At 59.8% G+C, this 16,269-nt stretch overlaps 1 protein-coding gene across 10 annotated transcripts in view; it reads left to right on the top strand.

Annotated features, from left to right (window-relative positions):
• MEF2D (myocyte enhancer factor 2D) overlaps positions 1-16,269 on the top strand; it is a 95,751-nt gene that overhangs the window by 30,678 nt on the left and 48,804 nt on the right. For 6 of the 10 annotated variants that reach the window (XM_037370982.1, XM_037370981.1, XM_037370980.1 and 3 more), the window contains exon 2: positions 15,812-15,875. The exons of 1 other annotated variant lie outside the window; for it this stretch is intronic. The gene's annotated coding sequence lies outside the window, so the exon portion shown is untranslated. Of the gene's footprint in view, positions 1-5,797; positions 5,809-15,050; positions 15,200-15,376; positions 15,399-15,811; positions 15,876-16,269 lie in introns of those variants that run through there. 3 more of the 10 variants (XM_037370973.1, XM_037370974.1, XM_037370975.1) reach the window with 3 other exon arrangements.

Below are 16,269 nucleotides of genomic sequence, written 5' to 3'. Positions count from 1 at the left end.
AAGTTTCCAACACTGCTCCTCTCTGGCCCCGGCGAAACCCTCTACGGCCTCGCCTACGGTGGGTTGGGTTTCCAAAATTTCAAAAAATTTTTGGAAAACCATCGGCGATGCTGGTGGGGGGGGATGGCGAGGCGAGGGCTGCCGGTGTGGTGGGGGGCAGCGATGCTGCTGGTTGTGCCGGCACCTCCCACAGCAGCAGCAGCAGCAGCAGTGGGTTAGGTGATGCTAACAGCCGGGAAAAATCAGCTCAGGTGGGTTTTTTGGAGCTGTTCAAGCCTATATTTTTTTTTTCTACCTGTTTTTCAGTCACGTGCGAAGCCTTTGGCTTCCCGGCAATGCCGCGACCGTCGCTCGTGGCCACGGTCCCTCGGCTCGCCAGGCTGGGTGCTGCTGGGGTGCCGTTGCCGCCGCCTTCATCCCCCGCCGCCGTTGGGCGTCTCAGGCTTTGTGGTCCTTTTAATTTTAGGTAATTGCAGCGGCCGGGCTCTGCATCGCCGATGGGGAACGCGCAGCTGGACCAGGGAGGGTTTTCTTGGTGAAGGTTTTTTTTTTTTATGGAGGGATGTGGCCGGTGCTGTGGCCGATGCCGTGGCCGATGCCATGGCCGGCTCCGGTCCCTTCCTTGCACCCGGTGCTGTGCATGGGGCAGGGTGTGAGGCTCCAGCACCCTGGTGCAGGATCCGACCCTCCACCAGCACTCCCACCCCAGGGCAGGGGAAAAATCCTGCCTCCTAGAGCCGTGCCTGGGTGAGGGTTGAGTCCTGGCAGCTCCGGTCCGAATGTCCAGTGATTAATGGGATTAAATTGGTGCCCCTGGTGAGGTTCTTTTATTTTGCGTCTGGTTTTCTCAGGACTGTTAAAGCAATGGGGGGGGTGGGGGGTGGGGCAGATCTGCTTAGATAAGGGGTAGCCGCCTGTGAACAAAATTCCTACCGGATAATTATTTATACCTCCATGTGCGTCACTGGTAAACATCTGGATCTGCTCCAAACATCTTCATTTGATTTGTTTTGTAGCCTCCCGACAGGGCTGTTAGTCGGGTCCCCCTTCCCCACCCCCCTTTGGCTTTGGATGACTCTGCTGGAATTGCCCCGTGCCCCTGGGATGAGCCCATCCTGCCTGCTCAGCACCAACCCTGCTCCCCACCTCGGGGGCCAGTTTAACCAATTCCCAGCTCCTGGATTCCTGGGATGGAGTGACCATCTCGTTGCCCTTTCTGGGGAGGAGCAGAGCATGTTGCTGGTGTTTGTGGTGGCAGGCAAAGAAGAAAAAAAAAAAAAAAAAAGGCGAGCCCAGGGTGCGTTGCTTTCTATTTTAAACCGTCATCGTTTGGGTTGGGGATGAACCAGGCTCCTGACCTTTCGGAGCGCGCGGGGCTGGCAGTCACGCCGAGCTCTTGGAGGCCAGGGCTACCTCCTCGCTCTGCGGAGAGCCAAGAAATTAATATTAATAACTTTTCCCTGAATGAGAGTTGAGTACCTGCTTCCCTGGGGCTCCCTGGAAGGCTCCGGCTCGGGCGGATAACATCAACAGTTATACGAGGGACCGAGAGCATCGAGAGCATCGCTCCTGCAGCTGGGATGCAGCTGGGAAGGGACTGGTGTGGGAGGAGGGAGATGAAGGAAGCCTCTGGCTCGCTTTTGGGCAGGGCTTTCAGGCGCCGTGCGCCATTTTATTTTATTTTATTTTATTTTTTTAATTTTTATATTAATTTTTTCCATCCTGGCCCCTCTTTGGACCCTGAACCATCCCGTCGGAGCGAACGCCGGCTCCCTCCGTGTTGGCAGGGGATGAAATCTGGGTTTCACCTCTGCTGGGCTCTGGGGAAAAAAAAAAAAAAAAAAAAAGTTTCAATGCTGCACCCAGCCTTAATCTCTTTAAACTGTATTTTGCTAATCCTTCATTAGGATCTCATTGTGAGCTTGTTATCCCGTTAGGGCTTAGTGCCGTGCGTGGCGGCATCGCCCGCGGAGCCGGGGTGGGAAGGGGCTGTGCTGGCTGTGCCGATGCCACGTGCTCCGCCGGGACGTGCCGGGGTGAGGCCGGCTGGGCGCTGCGGGGATGGGGGCTCCATCCTGCTCCCACCACTTTTGGCTGCTGGGTGATGGCAGGAGTGGGTGCTGGGTGCCGGTGGTGACGTCGGGGGCGTTGGGGACATTGTTTTGGTTTCTTGCCCTCCGTTGCTGGATGTGCCCATCCATGGTGGTGGTGCTGGGTGGGAGGGGGGGGCGTGTGGCATGAAGTAAAGCTGGATTTGTTTTTTCTGGGTGCTCGGGGTGAGGTTTTAGCCGGGGTGACCCGGAGCAGGGTGCCAAGGAGGAGGGTGAGCTTGGTGCGTGCTTCACCCCCTTCCCATTGCTGCAGGAGCCTTAAAAAGGGCATCCCTTGATCCCGGCGTGCGCAGGCGGATTCCTTCCCTTGGCGAGCGGCCGCTTTCCTGCTGGGAAGCTGGGGCCGGTGCCCTGCTGCTCCGTGCTGCCGGCTCACCCGCTCCGTCCCAGCACAGCCCCGCTCCCCTTCCCAGCACCCAGCTCTTGGCATCCTTCTGGGGGCGACTGGGCATCCTTCTGGGGTGATTTGGCATCCTTCTTGGGAGCGACTGGGCATCCTTCTTGGGAGCGACTGGGCATCCTTCTGGGGGGCGAGTGGGCATCCTGGGAGTGACTGGGCATCCTTCTGGGGTGACTGGGCATCCTTCTGGGGGTGACTGGGCATCCTTCTGGGGGGCGACTGGGCATCCTTCTGGGAGCGACTGGGCATCCTTCTTGGGGGCGAGTGGGCATCCTGGGAGCGACTGGGCATCCTTCTTGGGAGCGACTGGGCATCCTTCTGGGGGGCGAGTGGGCATCCTTCTGGGGGGTGATTTGGCATCCTTCTTGGGAGCGACTGGGCATCCTTCTTGGGAGCGACTGGGCATCCTTCTGGGGGGCGACTGGGCATCCTTCTGGGGGGCGACTGGGCATCCTTCTGGGAGCGACTGGGCATCCTTCTTGGGGGCGAGTGGGCATCCTTCTGGGGTGACTGGGCATCCTTCTGGGAGCGACTGGGCATCCTTCTGGGGGGCGAGTGGGCATTCTTCTGGGGTGATTTGGCATCCTTCTGGGAGTGACTGGGCATCCTTCTGGGGGGGCAAGTGGGCATCCTTCTGTGAGCGAATGGGCATCCTTCTGGGAGTGACCGGGCATCCTTCTGGGAGCGACCGGGCATCCTTCTGGGAGCGACTGGGCATCCTTCTGGGGTGATTTGGCATCCTTCTGGGGGGCGAGTGGGCGTCCTTCGGGGGGGCAAGTGGGCATCCTTCTGAGGGCAACTGGGTGATGGCAACAGCTTCGCAGCACCCAAGGGGGTCCTGGATACCTGTGAGCCCCATTTCTGGAAGGTGCTTGGGAGGAGGAGAAGCGGCTTCGTGGCGAGGCTGAAGCCGGAGAGGTGGGAAATGCGGTTCGGTGGGCGATGGAGCGGGGCTGTGAGCTGCAGGCTCTACCAGGAGATGGTTTGCAGAGTGATGGTGAAAAGCAAAACAAAACCCGCACACCCACACATTCCCACATGCGCAGGGAAACAGGGAAGCGAGCGTACGGGGGGGGTAAGCGAGCAGCCGGAGTTGAGACTCGATTTTATTCGGTGGGAAATGAAAACCACTGCGGCGAGCGAGAGGCTTCCTGGCTTTTTCCTCCCCTCCCCCCCAAAAAAAAGAAAAATGAGGTGGGATTTTTTTCTCTTCCCAGGGTTTTGGTTGGTGTAGATGTGTGGCTCCGAAGGGGAGCTAAAAAATTGCCGCGGGGTTTCGTGCTTTCCTCTCCATCCTCCTGGCTGGAAGGTCTGGCAGGCACGTGTCACCGTGTCCTCGTCCTCCGTGCCAGATACATGGGGGGCGAGAGAAGGGGGGAGGTGACTCCTCTGACATTGTCCAGCAGATAAAAATGCACCAGGCTCTAAAATTGCATGCGGCTTTGCTCGGGAGCGTTTGCTGCCCTTTAAAACGCAACGCGCATTTTATTTGCCTTCTGGTTGCGGAGTATCTCGGTGGTTCCGTGGCCCGAGGGCATGGTGAGGGGCTTGTGGCATCACCTGGCTATGAATGGGGTCTCCGCCGGGGTTTCCCAGTGCCGGATTGTGTGGATTTGGTTCTTCTGCCTTTTATTTCCGCAGCGCGGTGCTCAGTCCCACTCCCACTGTGGGGCTTCCCTTCCACACCGGAGCATCTAGGAATCGGGGAACGTCGTGAATCCTGAGTTGTGGCGGTTTTGATCTTTCCAGAAAATGTTGATCTTTCCAGAAAAGGGGAACGGTGATGTCCAGGAGCGCCGGGTCCCTGCGCTTTGCTTTCCTTGGCTTTACACAGCCCTTTGGGGGGCTCCCACCGGGGGGCTCATGCAGCTCCGCCGGGAAGGTAGAACTTTTCCAAACTCCTCTCTCCCCTTTTCCCGTGCCTATAATTAGCCCTGGCTCCCCGCCACCGTATACTGTACGATCCTGGAAAGAGGTCATGGCTTTTGCTGAAATTCTTGGGAACAGAGCTGCCTTTGCAGCTGGGAAAGCGGTGCAATTTCCAAGCAGATAAGAAATAGGGCAAATGCAACTCTTTTTTTTTTTTTTTTTCTTTTCTTTTTTTTTTTTTCTTTTTTTTTTTCCCCCCCTGCTGTAATTTATGGGCTCTGTTGATGGCATCCCATGGCCTCCTTCCCGCTCCCACTCTCCTCTGCCTTGGGGGAATGGATCGGCAAAGAGGTTCAAGCCGGCTCCTGCTCCTGGTGCGCTGGCAGATGTGGGGGGGGACGAGGGGAGACCCCCCTGCTCCCAGGCTGTGAGGTCGTGTTTTCCCCTTTTGCCGCATCCCAAGGTCTTACCCAGGGCTGGGGAAGGAAACAAACCCCATTCCTAGCTGGCTGCGGTCCTTTTCCACTTCTAAAACTTCCCGTTTTTATGAATTTCCCGGGAGTGGGGCTCTGCAGCATCGTCTCTGTGACCTTAAAGGTCTTTCCCAACCCAAAGGATGCCGCGATCGAAGGCGTGGGATCCGGCTTTTCTCCCAGGAGAGGGGCAAAGCCGACGGGAGCAGAGGGATCTGCTGGGGCTGGGGAGGATTTTCGTGCCTCCGAACCTGCCCGTGCGAAGTGGTGAAAAACTCAAAGCGAAAAGAGTTATTTTTAAAAGAGAAAACTCCCCTCTTCATGAAAGAGAGACAGAACTACAGCAAAATCCCCTGTCGAAAAAGTTTCCCGAAGCCCTGCTGTTATTTCTCAGCCCCCGTACAGTAATTCTGCGAAAAAGTCAGGATAAATTTGAGCAGAAAAGGGCAGGAATGAGAGCAGGGGCTCAAGCTGCCATCCCGACCAGGACACCGCAGGTGCTTCATCCCCCTGGCAGCGTCCCGCCGCCAAGCCCATCTTCCCCCCCCCCCCCCAAAAAAAAATAATTCCCGTGATGAAAAAGTAAAGCAATTTCCATTTGTTTTAATTGGCTCCAAGGCCGGGGGAGCTTCTTCGTTTCCCTCCCTCTTAAATCCGAACACTGTGATTTTCACTTTAAATTACAGGACTGTGGGGCAGGGCTTTTCGGGGGGAAAAAGGATGCTGAGGTCCACGGTGATGGTGCCAGGTCCCCTTTGGCAGCACCAAGAGTTTCTGTGGCCATCGCCAAGACTTGACAACCCCCCCTTTTTTTTTTTTTTCTTAAGGGGTTTGTTTTTTTTTTTTTGCCTTTGCTGGTACCGCCGTGCTCATGCCAGGGGGTTGGGATTTGGGATTTTTCCAGGGGCGTCAGGGCAGCTCCGTCGGATAGGGGGGTGATGTTTGCACCGTGGAGGTTTCATTGCCCATGGGGGGACCAAGTCATTCCGGGAGCGGCAGGGCAGTTTCCTACGGATTCGTGCTGCTTGGTTGACTGGTTAACCAAATTACACAGAGATCTTTATTTTATTTTTTTTTCTCTGTAGGTGCCTATAAAATCCCCCTTCTGCTTTCCCCGTACGTGGGGGGTGGTGTAGGAGTTGCTGACGACGGCACCGAATGTGCAAGTGTTTCTCTGCACCTCGCCGGAGAGAAATATTTTAATCTTTTTTATTTTTTTTTTTATTTTTTAAAAAAAGAGAAGTGGATCTGAAGTTTGGGGAGTAGGCACCATCCGTGCAGAGATTCACTGAGGATACCAGAGGGTTTTGGGGCTTGAACCTGGAGATTTGGGTAACCCCAGGGTTGGTTTTATTCTCCGCCTGGGGGTTTTCGGAGGCTGCCGGGTGGCAGCTCGCTCCGTCGGGATGTGGCTCCCGCTTTTCCCAATGCATTCCCACCTTAGCCGGGCAGTGCTTTGATTTTACCCCAAAGATTGAGCAGGAGGGGGGGTCAGGGGGTTGCATGCTGGCTTGGGGCAAACCCCGTTTTTACTTTCCAGGGATGAGCAGCCCTGGCTCCGGCTCTGGTCGCGGTTGCACCGGTTGGTTTTCCAGCCCCTTGTAGGGGTTTCATCTGGAAATCCTGGTGGGTGCTGGCTGTCACCGATGGGCAGGGTGCTGCAGGAGCGAGGGTGGGGGGTGATGGGGGGCTCGGTGGCTGCTTTAGCTCAGGGACACGCAGGAGGGTCTGTGGCAGGACCCAGAATTAACCGCACAGCACCCAGGCGCCTGGCGTTCGACCACAAAGCCACGTCTCCTCTGCACAAGGAAAGCCTTATAAGCAAGTCGCCCTCATAAACAGCTTTCAAAAATAATAATAATAATAATAAAATAGAAAAAAAGCCCTCGGCTTCCAGCAGAGGCTGTGGAGCTGGGCTGGGATTTTTCAGCACGGTGGCTGTCCCCATTCCCCAGGGTGGGGGACAGCGGTGAGGGGCACGGAGGTTCCTTGCGAGCGCCCACCTCCCCCTGCGTTTGGCATCGTGTTTGCCATGGGTTTTGGGGGGCAAAGCCCCCTGGCACCCCAACCTCGTGGCAGCCAGGAGGTGATGAGGACCTGCCGCCGTTTGTCACAGCAGGGAGATGGATGGGCTGGAGGTTTTGGACTTGGGTGAAGGTGTTTGTTTGGTTTCCATGGGGAGGGGATGGGCTGAGGTGATGGACGGTCCCCAGGGACGGTGGCTGCTGACTCGGGCGACGCGGCAGGGAGGGGCTGGGGCTTTGCTCTCCATGATGATGAGTTTCTCCCATTTTTCCTCCTGCCTGGCTCCGGCACGACGCTGGCGTGCAGCTCCGGCTCGCCAAACCTGGTGGCCATGGAGAAGGGCACCCAGCCGGTGGGCTTCCCGGCCTTGGGGAGGGGGCAAGGGCTGCATCAACCTGGCTGAGCTCCCTTGGGGACCTGCCCAAGGGGGTGTCATTCCCAACTAAGGCAGCTGGCACCCACTCGGTGGGATCCCGCTTACTCTGTCCGTGCCTGGTGCTGCCCGTGAGCCTTCGCGTGGGTCCACGCGGTTGACGGCGGTGGCTGGGCTGGCGCGGATGCGTGCCGGTGCGCGCGGATGCATGCAGGGATGCGGTCCCTTGCAGCATCACCCACCTGGTCCTTGCACCCACCAGCCCTGCCGCCCTCTGGGGACACTGGTGGCTGCTGAACCAGACTCGGTGTTGATTTTCCTCCGGCCCCACTGTTGGCATCCATGGTTGCATCGGTCAGGAGTGTCGGTGGTGAATCTCTGGTGTACCTCGTCGGCAGGCGCGCCGGGGGGATTTGCATCCCCCTCCCCTGTGCCTTGCATGGGGTTTTATGTGGATGTGGTGAAGCAGGGGTGGAGGATCCATCCCAGCTGGGATATAGGAGGGAGAGTGTGGCACCAGGGAGGATCACATCCATGGTGTTTGGGAAGAGCCAGCAGCGGATGGGAGGGTTTGGTGAGGGAATCCAGGGGGGCAAAATGGCTGATGGTGCCTTTTGTGCTTGGAAATGCTGGCAGGAGCTGGAATTGCAAATCTGGAATAGCCTCCCGCATCCCTGGAGCAGCACCCTCCGGGCTGGGTTTGCACGGGCGCCGTCCGGGATTGCCATGAAGTCAGATAAAATGAATTAAGGAAAACCAGTGCTGCTGGACGTGGGAGCCCGTACCCCGGCTCACCCACCCGGTGCCCGGCACAGCTCCTGGAGAGGCGGAAGGTGCTGGTCCCGTGGGCCCCGGGGCCGGTGCCAGCAGGTGGCAATGTGGCCTGAGGCATTGCCTCCAGCAAGAGCTGGGTGCTCAGGGTGTGGGACACCCACATCTTGCCATCCCTGGGTGCTGGGTGCCGTGTCCTCGGGTGCTTTGGGCTTGGTTTAGGCTTGGGGTCCTCCTGGTGTTGAGGGGTGAGCGGGGTGGGACAAGGAGGGAGCGAGGGGCTCGCTCAGGATGGGGGATGTTTGTGTTTCCAGCTGTGCTGTTCGCTCCCCCTCTCTGTGCCTCAGTTTCCCTGCTTGGATGGGGGGTGGTGGTGCAGCAGGCGGTGCTGCGAGGCAGTAGGACCACCCTGTGTGGTGGTCGCGGTCCGTCCTGCGGCAGTGTCAGCCCCTGGATGGGCTGGCAGAGGGGGAGATGTGCCCACCCGAGCCTGCCCAGGTGTAGGCACCTGCATTTCTGCACGGACCTGCCAGATGTGCTGGGTGCAGGGAGATGGGTGGTCCAGGGTGGGCAGGAGCGGGGTGGGCGCTGCGAGCCAGAGGAGACCCCTGCGTCCATCCCTTGTCCCTCCCGGTCCCCCCACCATCCTTTGGTCACCAGTGGGGCACGGTGGGTTGCTTTGCCCCGAAACCCCTGCGGGTCCCCAGCCCTCCTGCGCCTCTGGCCGCCCCCACCCGCGTCCATACAGCTGGAGGTTTCGGTTCTGCATCTCCGCCACCCAAGGGGGAACTCAGCCGGAGAGAGCGAAACTTGATGGCTCCAACGGTCGCACACCACCCCCCTCCCACCACCCCCCCAACCCTGACACCCCCTCTGTGTCCCCCAAGTCCTGGCAGGGCTGGTGGCCGCTGTTGCAACGCCTGCGGCAGCGGCTGTACCGTGTGCTTGGTTGCGGTGACTTTTCCTGGAGCACGGCTCGGTGGGGATGAGGGGCTGGATTGGTGCTGGGACCCTTGGCTGGGGGGCACAGCCTCTGCAGGGGGAGCTGAAGGAGCGAGCAAGCGAGCCCCCCAGCTGTGAGTTAACTCATTTTATCCCACCCTGCCTCGAGCTGGGGGTACCTCCAACCCATCCCTGCGGTGCCCGTGGTGGCTCGTGCCGTCGCTCTTGTGCCGTTGCTCATCCCAGCACCGGCCTGCCAGGCAGCCGAGCATCCTGAGCTGCTGGAGGTGGGTTTCTCCCTCCCGTCTCCCTCTTGCAGCCCCCGTCTCCCACCAGCGGTGCGGCTCGGGTGCAGGATTGGGCCCGCTGGGCGGTTGGGAGCTGTGGTTTCTTGCTGCATTTAACCACCAGCCCGTCCTGCCCGGCGCTCCTGCCTGGAGTGGGATCTCTCCCGGTTTGTCCATTCCCATCTCCTGGCAAGCCAGAGGAACCCAAATGTAAAAGACTCATCAGGCCTAATTAAGCCCTGGGGGTATTCCCAGCGGCTGGTGCAAACTGGTGGCTGGTGCAAACTGGAGCCTGGGCCGTGGCTGAGATGATTTAGTTTCGTGGGTTGGAGAAATGGAGAAAGTCCTTTTTTATTTTTTTTTAAATCCTTTTTCTTTTTTTTTTTTTTTTTTTTTTGGCTGATCCTTGCTGTCACAGGGACCCTACCCTGAGCCCAACGGGGATGTGGGGTCGCCCCAGTTTGGGGTGGGAGCTGAGGGGTCCCTGGCAGAGGAGCGGTGAGCCCGGTTGGGAGCCCAGGGGGGGAAGTTTGGGTTTGGCATCCGAGTGTTTGTGGCCCTGAGCCCGTTGCTAGAGGAAACATGACAAAAGGGGAAGGAGAGATTGTGGTCGGCTGCTCTTCCCCTCCGCAATCTGCGCCTCCCTCTTGGCCCCTTCGGCTCTGCTCTGGCCCGGAGGAGCCCCAAAGCAGAGGATTTCTCACCATCCCCCCCATCCATCCATCCCCCCCATCCATCCATCCCCCCATCCATCCATCCCCCCCATCCATCCATCCCCCCCATCCATCCATCCCCCCCATCCATCCATCCCCCCATCCATCCATCCCCCCATCCATCCATCCCCCCCATCCATCCATCCCCCCATCCATCCATCCCCCCCATCCATCCATCCCCCCCATCCATCCATCCCCCCCATCCATCCATCCCCCCCATCCATCCATCCCCCCCATCCATCCATCCCCCCCATCCATCCATCCCCCCCATCCATCCATCCCCCCCATCCATCCATCCCCCCCATCCATCCATCCCCCCCATCCATCCATCCCCCCCATCCATCCATCCCCCCATCCATCCATCCCCCCCATCCATCCATCCCCCCCATCCATCCTTCCCCCCCATCCATCCTTCCCCCCCATCCATCCTTCCCCCCATCCATCCATCTCCCCATCCATCCATCCCCCCATCCATCCATCCCCCCCATCCATCCATCCCCCCCATCCATCCATCCCCCCCATCCATCCATCCCCCCCATCCATCCATCCCCCCATCCATCCATCCCCCCATCCATCCATCCCCCCATCCATCCATCCCCCCATCCATCCATCCCCCCATCCATCCATCCCCCCCATCCATCCATCCCCCCCATCCATCCATCCCCCCCATCCATCCATCCCCCCCATCCATCCATCCCCCCATCCATCCATCCCCCCCATCCATCCATCCCCCCATCCATCCATCCCCCCCATCCATCCATCCCCCCATCCATCCATCCCCCATCCATCCATCCCCCCATCCATCCATCCCCCATCCATCCATCCCCCCCATCCATCCATCCCCCCATCCATCCATCCCCCCATCCATCCATCCCCCCCATCCATCCATCCCCCCCATCCATCCATCCCCCCATCCATCCATCCCCCCCATCCATCCATCCCCCATCCATCCATCCCCCCATCCATCCATCCCCCCATCCATCCATCCCCCCATCCATCCATCCCCCGCACCCATCCCCCGCACCCATCCCCCGCACCCATCCCCCGCACCCATCCCCCGCACCCATCCCCCGCACCCATCCCCCGCACCCATCCCCCCATCCATCCCCCCATCCCCCCATCCATCCCCCCATCCCCCCATCCATTCATCCCCCCATCCATCCATGCCCCCATCCATCCATGCCCCCATCCCCCATCCGTCCCCCCATCCCCCATCCGTCCCCCCATCCCCCATCCGTCCCCCCATCCCCCATCCGTCCCCCCATCCCCCATCCGTCCCCCCATCCCCCATCCGTCCCCCCATCCCCCCATCCCCCCATCCCCCCATCCCTCCCTCCATCCCTCCCTCCCTCCATCCCTCCCTCCCTCCATCCCTCCCTCCATCCCTCCCTCCATCCCTCCCTCCATCCCTCCCTCCATCCCTCCCTCCATCCCTCCCTCCATCCCTCCCTCCATCCCTCCATCCCCCCCCCATCCCTCCATCCCCCCAGCCCCCCTTGTCTGCCTGTGGGATACCCCAGGGACACCGGCCCCCCGAGCCGAGCCAGCCGCGGCCAGGCTTCCCTTTGCCGAGGGAGCGAGGGGAGCTCACGGCAGCTTAATTGGCTGCTGATGGATCTAATAACGAGGCTGGGAGCTCGTTGGAGTGATTTAGTGTCTTCCAGGCTTCCGTGCACGCCGAGGAAGGGTTTTGCCTGAGACCCTTCCTCCACCACCTCGGGGGGGGGGGGGGGGGGGGGAGGAGGTATTTATTGGTACTATACATAGCATAGGCATGGTATATACTCCAGTATATCACATGGGTATTATATATTGGTACTATTTATAGGGCTACAGCTTGATACATCCTCACTACATAAAGAGGAGGGGGGAAGGGGTGTTATGTGTATATCTGATGTAGTGATGGCGGGGTGTATGTATATACAAGATAGATATATGGGGTTGTATATACTTGGGAGGATGTATACATGAGGGCACATATATTTCGGGGTTTGTATGTATGTGGGAGCTTTTATATATATATTTATATATATTTTTATATGAAAATACGCATATCCAAGGGTATTGGCAAAGACCAGGTGTGGCAGAGGGGCTGCCGAGCATCGGCTGAGCCGGTACCCAGGCCAGTCCCTGCGCATCCTCCAGGATCCTTCCAGGCAGGATGGAGCAGCTCCAACAGGGGTCCCAGGAGGGGGGGGTGTCCCCCCCCATCCCCCCCACCCTCTGCCACCTCAGGGAGGTTTTCAGCTCCTGCCCCAAGGCGTTTTGGTTTGTCACTGGGCGAAACCGAAGCTTTGGTTTGCAAACAGGAACAATTTTCTCGTCTGCTCAGCATTTCTGGCCGAAAGCTGGACAAAAAGATTGTCTTCTCTTTCCCCCTTTTCCTCCCCTCCTTTTTTTGCACTCAGAAAGGGGAATTCACTTGCCTTTGCTGCCTCCATCCCTCCTCTGTGTGATTTATTTTTTTGTTTTTTTTTTTTTTTCCCCCCCGGCTTAGAAAATAACAGAGCATTTTGACAACGTGATACTTCTCCTGTTTCCTGGGCGGCTTTTTCTCTTTGCAACAAAAAGGCTTCGAAGGCGGGTGGTGCCCCGCGGGGATGGATGAGACGTGGGGGCTGGGGGGGTGTCCCTGGGGGCTGCCACCTTTCCCCCGGTCCCGGTGTCACCGTGCTGCAGCGGGTCGGATGGTGACCTTTCGAAATATCCCCGAATCCCGAGTTTTTGGGAGCCGTGCCAGGATGCTCGCGGGAGGTGCACACGCGGAGCCAGTGGCGCTCCTTTGCACCGGCTCGCCATGCTGTAAAACGGGGACTGGGGGGTTTACTGGGGTTTACTGGTGCTGGATGTACCGCTGAGTCTGAAGTGGGGGGGCTTGGCTGGGGTGGGAAGCAGCCCTGGAGCCGTGAGGCTGGAGAGGATCGGGCCCTTGAGCTGACACTTGTGTGCACCGCTGTCTCCCGGCTGTCCCCCCCTCCCTGTGCGCCTTGTCATGGGGGGTGACAGGGGGGTGCGACCCCACGCTGGGTTGGGATCGGGCCCTTGCAGGGGGCTGTTACCAGGCTAAATCTTCCCCCCCCCCCGACCCATCCCGCCCCCCTGGGGCTTCCCACCTTGCAGTGGCAAGGAGCTGGTTGGCAAAGGCATCGCTGTTAGTGGTCGGGGGCTGGGGGCTGCGGTGTGGTGGGGGGCTGCAGGGAGGGGACCGTGGTCCGGCAGCCCGGCTGGCTCCGGGGGCTACAGCCAATATCCAGCCAGGGATATTTTTGCTGTCAGCGCTCGGGTCTCTGCAAGTGACCCCTGGCGTGGCTGTGCCACGGCGGTGGCGTGTGGCTCTGGGTTCAGGTGGGCTGCGAGGGGGGGTCCCACAGGGATGCTCACGGCTTGTCGCCTGCATCCCGCCGCCCCCGCACGGGGGGACAACTCCCTGTACAGGCACATGACATCTTGCAGGGCCACGTGTCCCCTGTTGTATCCCCAGGGGATGGCAGAGCTGGCCCTGAGCCCCCCACCCCAGGGTGGGGGAAGGGGTGGGGGGGTGGGGGAAGGGGTGGGGGGGTGGGGGTTGGCTGCCCCCATCACAGACCTGAGCCACATGTTCGCACATCCTCCACCCAGCCCGTGGTCCCCGGTCCCCACGCTGGGGCGGTGGCAGGGAGGGGGAGGTGCTGTGCCACCAGCCCTGCAAGGCGCTGAGCTGGTGTGAGCTGCTCGTGCACCGGGGGAGGGGGGGAGGGTCAGGAGCCCCCCCCAAGAGACCCTTGGCATTAAACACCGGGTGCAGCCCCTTGGTGCAAGGGTGGTCCTGCCATGTCTCCATCCCTCCGAGCGGCACCTGGTCCCTGTGGGTGACACTTGCTTTGCACTAAGGACAGTCCGGGGCGGGGGGGGGGGGGGGGGGGGCGGTGAGGGCTGGGAGGGGGGAGCTTGTTTGTAGAGAAGCAGCCCCTCACCCCGAGCTGGCAGCTAAGTGGAAGCACAGGTAGGGTTGTCCCTTGGTCCCAGCTGGGAGGTGGCACTTGCAAGGTGAAGCTGCTTCTGTGGGGGTCTTTGTCCCCACGTGGTCGGTCATTCTGTAGGAATGGTCAGTTATTCTGCAGGATGCTCTTGGTTTTATTAAAGGCAATAAGAAGGTGGTCTTGGGGGGTGGTCTTTGTCCCCATGTGGTTGGTCATCCTGTAGGATGCTTTTGGTTTTTATTAAAGGCAATTAGAAGGTGGTCTTGGGTGGGGGTCTTTGTCCCCACGTGGTCGGTCTTTCTGCAGGATGCTCTTGGTTTTTATTAAAGGCAATTAGAAGGTGGTCTTGGGGGGGGTCTTTGTCCCCACATGCTTGGTCATCCTGTAGGATGCTCTTGGTTTTGTTAAAGGCAATTAGAAGGTGGTCTTGGGGTGGGGGGTGTCTTTGTCCCCACGTGGTCGTTCATCCTGTAGGATGCTTTTGGTTTTTATTAAAGGCAATTAGAAGGTGGTCTTGGGTGGGGGTCTTTGTCCCCACGTGGTCGGTCTTTCTGCAGGATGCTCTTGGTTTTTATTAAAGGCAATTAGAAGGTGGTCTTGGGTGGGGGGGTGTCTTTGTCCCCACGTGGTTGGCCATCCTGTAGGAGTGGTCGGTTATTCTGTAGGATGCTCTTGGTTTTGTTAAAGGCAGCAAGAAGGTGGTCTTGGGGTGGGGGGCAACAGGTCGGTCTGGGCATTGATAGGTGCAAGTGGGGCAGCAGCTGGAGCCCCCACCCTTGTCCCCGCTGCTCTCTCATGGTGGAGGTGCCAGAGCCGTCGCCGTCCGTCCATCCCAACACCGCAAAACCCCGCGGCCGGTCCCTCCGCAGGACCCCAGCCCTCATTTGATGCTCGGGGGAGGCTGGAAAGCCACTGGTACCCCAGCTTTTTTAGAGTGTCCGGAGGGGGGGGATGACTTGGAGGGGGGGCGAGGGGCAGCTGGAGCCACGCGCTCCTCGCTCTGCCTTTGTTCAGGCTGAATTTTGTAATGTCAGGAAATGAGCTGGCCGTGGGAGGGGAGGCAGCCGGGGCGGAGGAAGGCTGGTTTTGTGGTTGAAGCGGAGGATGAGGACGCCGGAAAGCCGAGCACAATTCCTCGCTCTGTTGCAGGCGCCGGGGGTGAGGCTGCAGCTCGGCTGCGGGAGCTGGCGGTGCCTTCGGAGTAGCCGGGTGTTGGCCTCCGTGCCTCAGTTTCCCTTTTGTCCGGCGGGAGAATGTGCCCTTCCTCTGACATCGGGTGCGCGGGGTTGGGCTTGGGGGGTGGGGGGCACCGTCCCACCGGTAGATGAACGACCGGCACGAGGTTGAAACCACTGTGCTTTGCCCCGTGGTTCGGTGCTTTGCCCCGCGACAATCTTCACAGGGATGGTGGAATTTGCTTGAAACCTCGAACAACTTGCTGCTGGGCTCTCCTCCCTCGTTAAGGATAATTTTTGGTTTGTTTTGTTTCATTCCCGAGCTCTTTTTTATCCCCCCTCCCCACTTTCTCGATACCCGCCTCTCTTGCTGCTTTTCGAGGAAAATCTCTTTTGCAGTCACGCAGGTTCCCGTATCCCGTCCCCACCCGCGGGCACCGTGATGCTCTCCACATCCCATAGTGCCGGGGCTCCTGGTTCCTTGCAGGAGCCCACCATGGTCCCACCCGGCTCCGTGGCCCTTGCACCACTGCTCAGGCTCAGGGCAGCGCAGGAGGGTCCCATCCAGCATCCTGCCCCCTCCACCAGGGCTGATGGGGGTGGGGGGGAGGCCGGGAGCCCCTCATTGTCCCCTCTGGCCGGCTAGGGTGTGTGGGAGCCCTGTCCTTGTCTCTGTCCCCTCCGACTGATGGCTGCCGGCTTTTCCTTTGCAGTTTGATTGAGGAGCGGTGGCCGCAGCTCATCCTCTGGCAGAAGATGCAGGAGTCTGCATAGCAGGTACGGGGTGGGGGGCAGGGCAGGGGGGGGGATCCCAACCGTGGGGCTCTCGCTGCCGGCCCCCCTGAGTCAGCTTGCCGGCGGCCGTGCATCTTCCCTGCGCCGGGCTGGGGGTGAGGAGGGGGTCCCCCCTGAGGGTCACCTAAGCTGGGTGCAGCCCAGGGGACTCAGACTCCCTGACTGGTGCCGGATCTGACCCTACGGTTCTGCTCCACTGCTCCGGGTGCTGCAGGGAGCATCCTGCCCGGCTGCGCACCCCTCTCTCGCTGCGGGCGCAAGGGGGTCCTGAGGAGCAGGACCCCGGTGGCAGAGTCCCCAGGGCTGGCAGGGGCAGGGAGGTAGCACCTGCTCGAGGTCCCGCAGCCCCGCACCCAACAGTGGGTGCCTCCAAGGT

This window comes from Falco rusticolus, chromosome 19, assembly GCF_015220075.1.
Source record: "Falco rusticolus isolate bFalRus1 chromosome 19, bFalRus1.pri, whole genome shotgun sequence".
Taxonomy (NCBI): Eukaryota; Metazoa; Chordata; class Aves; order Falconiformes; family Falconidae; genus Falco; species Falco rusticolus.
This window is presented reverse-complemented; position numbering and strand designations above follow the sequence as displayed.